An 8,664-nucleotide genomic window follows, 5' to 3' on the forward strand; every position below is an offset into this window, starting at 1 on the left:
AAAAATGATTACTTGCCTTCAAAAATCGGTCAATTGACGTCACCTGAGATATGGTTCAATCTTCATCATACTTAGCAATAAATGCACCATCATGTCTTTTAGTCCATGGGACCCACTTGATTTGAACACACATGAACATTTTGAACTGACTTCATGAGGGTTCAGGTAGTTCAAAGCGTACGCTGTGCCAAGGAAATTCTCTTTGAAAAGATTAACTTTGTTAAGTGTCGCCGGTCTTTTGAACTTCATTGAACATGTTGAACACCGCTGAATTGTTTGAAGTTCAAAGGGTTCACAACCTGGAGGAAGAGAAAATGAAACATCACCCACAACCGTGAAGTAGAACTGCTGCAAAAAAAACTTGAGTGAACGTTAGCCTGAAAACATCTTAGACACAACTTAGAACCTACGGTATCTAAATGAACATTATGAACTCTTTTCAAAATGGTTCAAGGGGTTCATGAGGTTCAAACCGACCATTGAAACTTGACGCTACAGATTAAGAGACAATTTACCAACAAATTAAGGATTGAACCAAGGAATTTCTGAAAAGATAAAGACTCAAATAAATTTTTGGTAAGGCGGCTTACTCTTGTTATGAGGGATGAATGAAAGGATAACACCCACCTTGCCTTCTAATATCTATATCTACAATTAAGAATTAAAGGTGTTTGCATATGCTATTGAGAAACTTACATAAATATGTTGAATGATTGAATGGATCAGGATACTGAGAGGGGGAGTGAATGAGTATTCCCACAACAATATTTTTTTTTATTGATTTTAACCTTAGTAATTAATCTCACCAACATTAAACAACAAATTTAGAGAACATAATCACAAGATAGACACAATATTTTTATACATGGAAAACTCAAATGGGAAAAACCACAAAGAGGGTTAGCTCTCAAGATAATATAGCTAATTATATGGTGTTTACAAAAGGGTGGCTCACTGCCTGATTACAACATGACTCACTGCTAGATTACAACACATCTTACTGATAGAATTATCACTGCAATAGAAATAAGTGAACTGAAGAAAATTTCATCTCCAAATGAATGAGGTAATTTCCAAGATAATCTTAGATATCAAAACATAAACTTACAGTAGATCTGGTGAGGGATCTCTACAACACTTTCTTCAACTTTCCAATACAACTGCTTGTAGTAGATTTGGTAAGGGATTACTACAACACTATCTTCAATCTGTCGATCCAACTACTTGCAGCTGATCTAGTAAGGTATTATTGCAACATTGTCTGCACTCGTACTTTCCACACTTATACACACCTTTTCTCTTGCACATATACCTCACATCAAACTCTACTACTTACACACATTTTCTCTTCTTTCTTTATACACATTCCCCCCACATGCACACTTCATCCATGCATCCACATACATACATACATACATACATGTTGGGAAAATGGTGCCCCAACCTTGCATTTACATGAGGTTGCTAATTATAGTAAGTTTTAATTTCAATAGGAAATGTTGTGAAATTCTTCCCAAAGCTTCTGGTTGGCTAGATAAGCATTCTAGCAAAGTTTTGTCACAAGATCACAACTAGTTTTGAAGATATTAAAGTTTCCATTTTGTAGGGGTCCAATGAAATGTTTAAACTTAATTTTAATGACTTTAGAGGCCCTGAAATGCCCTGAAAATTTGGTGTAAATGGCATAGCATTTACGAGGTGATAGAGAACTTTGCAAGCTTTTTGATGCTTCAAATGGTTCATCAATTGAACACATGGTTCACAAGTTATGGCCTCCAAAAGTTTGTACTCTTGAAATAGGAAATATAATTTGTGTCGAACACATAATTGAGTTGTAAAAGGGAGGGACACGAGTTGATATGTGTTTTAACATGTCATAGGGCATCTAGATTGGTGATAAGGTTGTCTATACTTTATTGGGTGGTTTTGGGTCATGGTTTTGTAATACCATTTGACGGTTTCTTGTATTGTTTCTCCTATGTATGAGGTGTGTGAGATAGAAGTCATGTGTAAGAGTCTTATGGCTATTGAGTTACCTCTGAATCTCTGATTAGTGGTACTCCTACGAAGAGCTTTCTCTACAAGTATATTGTAATCTATTTTTGATTTCTAAATAATATATTCGACAACTTTTAGAGTTTGGGGTTTTTGTCCTGAAAGGGTTTTCCCCATGTAAGTCACTTTGTTGTGGTATGAATGTTATTTATAATTATTTTTGTTAAGTTTCTATAACTGTTGTGATGATATGTAAATTTTTTTGCATTACCCTCTTCTCAAGGCTAGTGTAGGTAATTGTTATGTTGCTTAACTTCCTCACCATACATACATACATACATACACACACACATACATACATACATATATAAGAACATGCAACAAGATAATATATCAGCCAAACACAAAAGGTTTACACAAATAATGCATTGCTTGAATCAAACACTACTCAAATATGCCTTGACCAAAATAGGGTAACCAAGTCGTCCTTCATTGATCTTATACACACTTCCTTTTTAATTACCGAAACACATGTTTAAATTACCAAGGCAAAACAAAGGTTTGTCGAACCCATAGACACAAACTCCAAGCATAACAACTTCCATCTTCAAGATACGAATGCCACAAATTTTGAAGCACATGATTCATAGGTCATATTGCAATACTAACATCTGGGTAGCAATTCAACTGTCACACCTAATACCAACACTTGATACAAAAGGAAAATCTCAACCATGATTAGCAAAACACTAGATTTAAGAGCAAAGGATCTTCCAGAAACTACTCCTGTAAACCATACATCCCTCGTTGCTCAATATGACATACATACTTGACTTCCACTGCTACTCAACATTCTACATCTGGTCCTAACCGAATCATAGGGTTAAACATCAATGACAACATTCACACAAGTCTAACAAAATAAAGGGTTACATTCTCATTAATATAACTTTTATTTTCAAATTAATAATACTTAACAAAAAAATTGGAAGACCACACACTCAAAATACCAGAAAAAATTGATGATTAAAAAAGGAAGATAAAATAGAGTTCCATCTTTATTTTAATCTTATTGTTTGTGCATTTAGTTTACTGTAACCTTTTTACAATTGATTTAAAAGTCTCTTTCTCTTGTGCTCCCCCGTAATAGAATATCTAGAAGATCACCATTATCAGATTTTAAAACCCAAATATAAAACTCTTGTACAGGTGTAAATAGCCTACAAACATCACTCCCAATTCTCACGGTTGCCTCACTGCCCACATCTGGAACACATCGACTCTCATTCGGCCCCACAACATCCAACATAAACAAATCAAATGAATCATTACTACTATCATCAAACTGGCCAGATTGGAACCTATGTTCTCTCTTCATTTGACCAACACCAGATGTAATATTCTTATGCAATTGGGCTGCCACGAGATCTGATTTTGAGCTTCCAGCTACAGACTTTGCACCAACGGGCTCCATATCAAATGAATTTGTTGTATTTTGTGCAGAAATTTGTGCAGTACTGGCAATCAATGCATTCCACTCTGCCTCTATTTCTGCAATCTGAAGCAATAAATCATCACTCTTCTGTTCTTTTTGAAATTCATTTTCCTCAAAGACCTTATCCTCAGCCTTTTTGAAGTCTTTTGGATCTTGCGCAGCCTTGAGCCAGAGGCTCTCTCCCGCCTCCATGAGCTCTATAATCCCTGTGCTCCTAGGATATTCAATCTCCAGGCACCCTGAATCCTCTTGTGGAATCTTTTTACCAAAGAAAGGCTTTCCTATCAACAAGGCATACATTTTTGTGAGGAAAGAGTCCTCTGTTAGGATCTTCCCATCACTTTCCTTTTGCTGAAATACAGTCTCTTCAGAAAAATCTCATTCTTTCTCAAAGTTATCTTTTCTAATATTCATGATGCAACACAAAACCATCAACTTCTGGTCCATACAAATCAGTTTGTCAGTGAGTAGGAGATTCTCTTCCTTCAACCTCATAAATTTTTCTTTTTCATAATCTTCCCAAGTCTTGGTCTCAACTTCCTCAACTTCATCCTCACTCGTTTCAACATCCTCCTCTTCAACATCCTCTTCTTCAGTCGAATCAAGAAAGTCTTCAAACAACGAATACTTCAAACCCTCTTCTTCTTCAGCCGAAGTCTCCTAATTTTTCCAGCCATCCCACCAATGAACATGATGGTTTGTTTTAACTTTTGCTTGCTCAATTTTACTCTCCACCGAGTCTAAATTTGCAAGAAAATCTTTGATGATTGAATCAGTGTCTTCATCTTTTGGCTGTCTTTTAGCCTTCTCGAGAAACCAATAGTTTCTTTTTACGTGGCCTCGCTTGCCACAATACCAACAACTAATTTCTCTAACTTCGAACTTCTGCATCTTCTCGAGAATTTTTAATCCTTTATCTAGCTACCTTTCCATCTCTGCTCAATCAATTCACCTAAGCTCTGATACCAATTGTTAGTTTAAAAATGAGCAGAGAAAACACATAATAATGAACACAAAACAGCAGAAAGAATAATAGACACAACAAAGAACTCAAGACACAAAATTAACGTGGCTCACCACTAAGTGGCTACGTCCACCAGAAATGCAAGGAGAATTCTTATTAACCAATATCCAATTACATAGTACATCATGTATGGGTTGCACACAACCATTTATATAAACATATCAAATATGAAATGACGAGTCTTCTAGGAAAGACAAACAGCCATGTGACTGTTAGGCTTCATATACCCAACATGAACTTCTTCATCACTCTCTACACTTTGGTCAGTGATATGTAATCAGACACCCAAGATTTCAAGGCATCCCATATTTCAAGCCCGTCTACTGCATATGGATAGTCCACGACCACAAGCTTCAGTCCATTCGCTTTATTTGTTGGTTCTGGTATAGCCATACCTCTAAACACCAAGACAAATACTTGCATTAAATATCATCATTAAAATGTTTAATTGGAGTGTAAGTTGATAAAAAAGGAAAAACCATGCAAGTTTTTTAAATGAGAAATACTAAATAGTTTAAGTGAATTCCTACTATGAGTTAGAACCCCATGCACCTTTTAAGAAGATCAGCTGGTAGACCTTGCTCATTGAATCTCCAGCCCACATATGCTTTGGCAGAGATTTCCATTACAAATCGGCCTGGGCTGAAACATTGCTCGATGACACCCTCTGCATTTATCAAGTTTTGGCGAGCTGCGCGATTGATATCCATGGTGTTGCGAAAGTGAGGGATAAGCAACTTGTGAAGGGGATGCAGTTTGCTCAGATTTCTGTGAGTGGCGATAATAAACGGCTCTACCACTGCATGCGTTCTGAGCCTGCAACCGTGAAATGGAGCCCACAAAATTTATTATTCGATAGTAAAATTTTGCTTTTACACAGTTGAGTTTCTGTGGCGGCAATTACTTACCAGTGGCTGACTATCTGGCGATAACCAGCATCATTGGATCGTGCATGAGCTTTGGCCAACTCCCACAACCATCCCTCATCTTCTCCACCATAATCAGGAGTGAACACGCGTCTCTCACCAGGTCTCTTAGATGTGGGAGGTAAACACAACTCTATAGCAATAGGCTTTAGAGTGCCATCAGAGAGAAGAAAGAAGATAGTGCGGATTGCATAGACTTTGCTTGTAGGAAGAATGTTAATGCGTTCTACGTAGGGAATGTAAGCGTCATGGTAGTCTAATATAAAAAGCCTGTTTCGTTTAAGAGCCTGAGAAAGAAGAAACATAAGTATTTAGTGATATCATTCAAGGGATCAAAAAGGATTTGAAGGAAACCGAAATACCTGTGCCACCGAGATGCCATCTAAGTATGGTTGTAAATGTTGAGCAGTGATAGAACTCTCCTGTGGACCATAGATTTGTACATTCAAATTGCTTGATATGGGTAATCTCTGTCACAGTGAAAGCTCCCTCAAGTTAATAAAATGAAACACTTCCCACGCCTATAGCTTGAGCTTACCAATTCTCTCAAATATATAAAATATATATTTAGAACTTAATTTCAAACGTTGAATCATTTCAAACGTTGAATCATCATGGGATTGACTCCTGAAAGTGTTTAACGAGCAAACTCCTTGTTTTTTCTCCACGCGTCCTCATCCCCTGTATAACATATGGTCTGAACTTTGAACTCAACTTGTAATTCGGTGACCAGAACTGCCATGCTATCCTATGAAGTATGAATTTAGGCTTAGTTACTGCTTATTATATTAGGTTTTGGAAACTTTAGGATCGCATGGTCGTCTGTACTCAAAATCTCTTTTACTATTGGAGAGGCAGCGATTTCTTTGAAGAAATTAAGTGCGATATCAACCGGCGATGCAAGTCCCTTGCTACAGAGCTGCTTAACCTCCTTCAAATCGCTAAAATGTGTTTTAAGCACTAATAAACTTTTTGGAGAAAGCTTTGAATAAATGGGCTCTAAAATCACAAAGACGTGAAGGAAGGAACTTAGGATATGGGAAATCTAACGATCCGCCGAGAGTTGTCCTCTCAAGGTTCTTGTCCTTGTCCTGGTCGCCCAAATCATTGTAAACATCGTAATCATAAATCCGATCCCATTCCTCTCGCTTGCCTGTGCGACTTTAACAATCCAAGAAGGATAAACCCAAGAGTTACACAGAAAATTAATATCCCCTTGAGCAGGGACAGTAATGCAAACACGCTTGAGAAAAAACTCCCGAGCGCGATTGTTTTTCACAAGAATAGCTCCAGGGGTACCGTACTCCGGAGGCCAATAGAAAGTGATTTTTTGAGTTGTATCCGTAATAAACGCTGTCAAAGAGGGCGTGTTCCAACTCAACTCAGACTGGGGGCTAACTTTGCCATGCCCTGTTTCTGCAAATGCAATAAAAAACCAGATTACGAATGCGATGTTATTATATTATCTACGAGCATAAAATTCTCTCCTCCATTCCATTCAATCATATTTCTTACCATTATCTATTTTGTCGCTGCTAACTAACTGAAAAATCACCTTTCTCTGCATGAGCTCGGCGAGCCAATCTACAGCGGTCGTTGTGGAATCTACACCATCCACAAGTGCTGCTCTTCTCAAAATTACGGTGCCTTCTAAATTTGTAGTTCCTTTCTTATTATGACGGGAATCAGACAGAAACCTATTCATCTTGTGTCAAATGCTTTCTGTTTGTGCAAATTGCAGAGGGGGTTGTAGTATTTATATACCGGTCCATGTAAAAATTAATCTTGATCTCTTTCTTCCTGCCCGCTCTCACCCTGATGATGTAAATTTAATATTCTGCCTGATGTCACCATGATCATGTAAAGTTCCTTTCCACTTCTGGATCCGTTTTTCTTTTCAGATATTAACTGTCCCACTCTCGATAATATTGTTAATTTGTTTCTTATCCAGAATACACAATCCACATTTAACACCACAGCACTATTGTCACACCTTTGCACTTCGGATTTCTTCATTAAATATTCGAGCTTTAGATTGCAGGAGTTTCTGGTTATCTTTAGAGCCTCTTCTTTGATCTTGAGATCCTATTCATGATTCATTTTAAAGCCACAGAGTATATTTGTGTGTTCCTATTCCTTCCTCCGTTTTTTCTTATTATCAATCTTCCTCTCATCCAACTTTCTTGCCAATTTCAACTGTCTCTCCCCAATTTACTGCTTTCTCTCCCCCATTTATGGCCTCTCCAATTAAATATAACTCTTAAAGTTTCTATCTCATTTAATCTTGTTACCTATTTTCTTATTCCCATCGAATTTCAGTTCCATTTTTAACATCTCCTAATTGATAAAATCCTTGATGTTCTCCTAATTGAGAATAGCTGACGGATTTTATTTACAAGTACATTATTGGATTTCATTTCAATTATTTATTTTTATGTGAATCTATTCATGAGAGGGTTGTTTGAAGAAACTTTCTCTTTCACTTAAACACCTTGTAATTCTTTATAATGCAAGCGATTCACAAAAGAACCATAGTAGATTCAGTGAGTAGGGTTAGTCTAAAAGTTGATTAGTATAGAAACACATACATCATAATTATTAACATTCACATGCACCATTAAAACTTGATGCAAGAGAACTTAAATAATGTAAGGTGTAGATTCATTCTCAAAGAGTTATTTGAGCCACTTTAGGCAAGTGTTCATTCTATAAATAGAAGTGTGTAAATATGTTTCAAAAATATTCATTTAAGTGCATCCATCCATTATCATCTATTATAAAAAAAATGCTACTCTTGTATTTAAAGCATGAGATATTTTACAATCCATGATAGACAATATAAATTGATTGTGTTGCAAATAAAAAGTGCATTAACATTATGATATAAGACAATGCATGGAAGAAAAAGTGAGTAAATGACAATAAAGAGTGGGATTTGAAGAATACAACTATATCTGAAGCTATGAGTGAAAATGCAAGCACCCTAAACCAAGCTATAAATAATTAACCACCAATGAAATAAATTTACAAATAAGATACAAATTATCCTTCATAGCTCACCCAAAGACTTTCAATCGTGAGTGAGTTAAACCATGAAGTCAAAAATGACATTATTTATAAATAATGAAAAACAATTTTGTTCACTGAAACTTGAAATGACTGAACCTAGGAAAGTTGTAGGAACTCGACAAAGACAAGTTGAAACTACCATTCTCATTGCCACT

General features: G+C 36.4%; 1 pseudogene; it reads right to left on the bottom strand.

Annotated features, from left to right (window-relative positions):
• Positions 1-4,766: 4,766 nt before the first annotated feature.
• LOC131033423 (linoleate 9S-lipoxygenase 1-like) lies at positions 4,767-7,145 on the bottom strand (annotated as a pseudogene).
• Between the last annotated feature and the right edge of the window lie 1,519 nt (positions 7,146-8,664).

The sequence above is a fragment of the Cryptomeria japonica genome, chromosome 4, assembly GCF_030272615.1.
Source record: "Cryptomeria japonica chromosome 4, Sugi_1.0, whole genome shotgun sequence".
NCBI lineage: Eukaryota > Viridiplantae > Streptophyta > Pinopsida > Cupressales > Cupressaceae > Cryptomeria > Cryptomeria japonica.